We start from the raw sequence: 3,271 nt of genomic DNA, 5'->3' as shown, positions 1-3,271 counted from the left end.
GAGGTTGGCGGCAAAAGTAAGAAGACAGAATATCATCTGATTGATTATAAATTGAGAGAGCGGTTTGTGCAACGAGACCCGGGTGTCTTCTCACACCAGTCGCTGAAGGTAATCCTGCAGGTACAGCAGGTGGAACAGAAGGCAACTGGTTTGCTGGCCATAAAAGTAGAAGAACAGGATGTCATGGTGCAATTATAAAGTGCCTTCGTGAGACCACACCAGGAATATTGTACAGTTTTGGTCACCTTATCTGAGGGGTGATTTGTTTTTGCCATAAAGGGAGTGCAACGAATATTTACCAGATGGATCCCTATAATGGTGGGTCCGACATATGAGGAAATAGTGAGTCCTTCACGATAATTTACGCTTGAGTTCAGAAGAATGCAGAGCGTTTGTGGCATCTATCTGAAACCTATAAAATGCAATCAGGATTACTTCCTTCACTTGGATATGATATTGTGTAATTTGCTACTACAAAAAGTAATTGAGCCCAAAACACATATGTTGATTTCCAGAACGAATTAGAAGGGCCGAATGACCCACTCCTGCTCCTACGTTCCATATTTCTATGTCTCTCTATGTTCCTCTGTATTGTTGTCCTGAAAAGTTTGTGCAGTTTCTTCGCCTGATCTCCCAAAGTTGAATGTTCTTCCAAAGTGGAGTCATGTATCAATTCCAGGACATTGTCACAATGATGGTGAAGTTATTGATACCTCGCCTCTGATTGGTTGAAATATTATGTGTCGTGATGACTTTATGATGACTCCACCACAAACAACTGATCCATTAACCAATCACTTTCTGTTTAGCAGATTCTGCAACGATTAACACTCTCAACCAGATTGAATATTACAGCAGTCACAGTTTGGGTGACACTGATCCTGGATCCGCATATCCTGAAGATGAATGCTCAAATATGCAGGGTATGTAGAAATTTACTTTCCACCATCTCGTTTCAGTTCTTCACTCTGTAATATCTGAAATACCAAAACAGATCAACTATTAAATGAGAGATTCAAGGATCTCAGGTATTGCACAATGATTTCAGTAACCGAAACATCGAAACTGCTTGAGTCTGAAACAACGTCTTATCATTTCTCCCAATAAAATAAATTAATTAAAAATAAACGTTTCCTTGTGATTCTACACAAGCCTATGGAGGCTGTGAAATGTTTGCAGGTTGGTGGGATGTACATTTTCTGGGAACAGTATGAATTTAAACTAAAATTGAAAATACTGCCGCACAAGCTGGCTCAATAATTCTCTCCACTCAAACTCAATGACATCATACCGTAATCGATCTACTTTCCTGCCCCGGTATTACTTGGGAGAGAATGATTAAAGTATATCATTCTAACTGTCCTTTGGACGTAAGTAACTTCAACTGCAAACACCTGTGCCTCTCAGCTCCTGTTTCTGCCGACTATGACGATGCTGAGACTGAAACCATTGACGCCCAGAGTGGACACATGCTGCAGGATCCTGGGTCTGATGATCGCATTACATTGGGAAAGTTCAGCGGTGATATCCACACTCTGGGTAAGATAATCCTTTGATTCTTCTGTTTCTTTGAGAATCGCTCGCTTCCGTCGATGATTTTCTCCAGCTCCGCTGAGATAGGCTCTAGGATGAACGATGAGCCCAATGGACGACCTGCAGATTTTGCTACATCTGGGGCAGCTTGATGGGCTGGGAAAACAGGTTGTTTAACAGGAGGATCATCAACTTTTCACAACTCAAGTTCGGCTTTGCGCATTTCCACGAAGTCTCTTGATGTGCTTCATGCCATTGGGGGTGACCCTTCTACATTATTGGGCTTTCAAATTCCAGGTCCTTCCATTGGTCATCGCGCATGTTTCAATTTGCTTGGATGTTTGATGACACCCCTGTACTTTTCCACGTCCCTCTTGCTGTCTTCTGTTGCGACTGCGTTCCCAATAGATTATCAGCTCTGGTTATTCCCTCAGTCACCAACCTTCTTGTGAGGAATTGACTCTCTCTGGATTGAAGTTATTCTAATCGATCATGGAACAAAGTGGGATTTGCAATTGTTCATGTCGCAAATGCAAATAATTTAAAGAAAACATCTAACTTTCAGCCCAATGTTTAACTGAAGTATGCTCATCCCCACAGTGTACAATAGTCATATCCTCATTGACCCAGCGTTATCGGTTCCTTCCACACCTTCTCACAATACCAATGTTATCTGTGTCACAGGCCGGGGGGTTCTACCATCATTGGGCAGTGACCGTTTACATCTAAAGTTTACAAATCTGCATTGCACTGTTAAACGGTGATGGTTAGTTCCATTTCCCTCTGTATGTGGCGCGCTGCTGGGGCGTTCCGTGTCCCGTATAATTTTGGGTCTCCTGGACTATTCCCACGGTTCACTGAGTGAGAGTTTATGAGAGAAAAAACGGAGAATGTTTTTGATAGAATTTTAAAAGGCCAGTTGCACTTGAAATGTTACGAAAGAGAAAACATGTAGATGTGATTTCTTTCGATGATCTCTTCTTTCTTTTCACCCATCTCAGATAATAGTCAACTCCACATCCCTGAGGTGACGTCCACAGATATATGATTCTACATTAAATCTGATGGAAGACATCAGAACTTTTCCAAAATGTCATCGCTTTGATTATGCTTTGCTGCCCGATATCAATATTGTATTTGACTGAATGAGAGATTACTTCCTGTTGTGTTTCTTAGAATCACATTTCTCTCCTTATTTTGTGTGAAAGAATCTGCATTCTGTCTCTTTAGAAATGAAAAACAAAATAGAATGTATATCCAGTATTGCACTGCCCATGTTAAAGCTGTGTTAAATCGCAGTGCATTGTGGAACCGAACCGGCATTATAATTAAATAACTGATGCTGTTTCATGTCAGGTGTATTGGAAGACCATTTGGTAAAATCCCTCACTCTTGCACCATTACATTAAGATTAGGAGTGATAAATGCATTATTTCTCTGTTTTATCTCCAGTTATTGATGATGTGGAGATGCCGGCGTTGGACTGGGGTGAGCACAGTAAGACGTCTTACAACACCAGATAAAAGTCCAACAGATTTGTTTCGAATTACTAGCTTTCGGACCTCAGCTCCTTTCTCAGGTGAAGGAGCTGCACTCCGAAAGCTAGTAATTCGAAACAAATCTCTTGGACTTTAACCTGGTGTTGTTAGACATCTTACTGCCCAGTTATTGAGCCCGTACATCATGTATTCGAGGAACAGCGATCACTGCATTCTCCCAGCAGCAAAGTCCCACACAT

The 3,271-nt window shown here is 41.5% G+C and overlaps 1 long non-coding RNA gene across 1 annotated transcript; it reads left to right on the top strand.

The window, feature by feature from the left end:
* The first annotated feature begins 815 nt into the window (after nt 1–815).
* On the top strand, nt 816–2,844 carry LOC140397053 (uncharacterized). Its single transcript, XR_011936684.1, has 3 exons — nt 816–923; nt 1,408–1,539; nt 2,535–2,844. It is a non-coding gene; the product is annotated as an uncharacterized lncRNA (long non-coding RNA).
* Nucleotides 2,845–3,271: the final 427 nt, after the last annotated feature.

This window comes from Scyliorhinus torazame, chromosome 20 (genome assembly GCF_047496885.1).
Source record: "Scyliorhinus torazame isolate Kashiwa2021f chromosome 20, sScyTor2.1, whole genome shotgun sequence".
NCBI classification, from domain to species: Eukaryota; Metazoa; Chordata; class Chondrichthyes; order Carcharhiniformes; family Scyliorhinidae; genus Scyliorhinus; species Scyliorhinus torazame.
The sequence above is the reverse complement of the archived record's forward strand: the minus strand, read 5'-3'. Positions and strand labels throughout refer to the sequence as shown.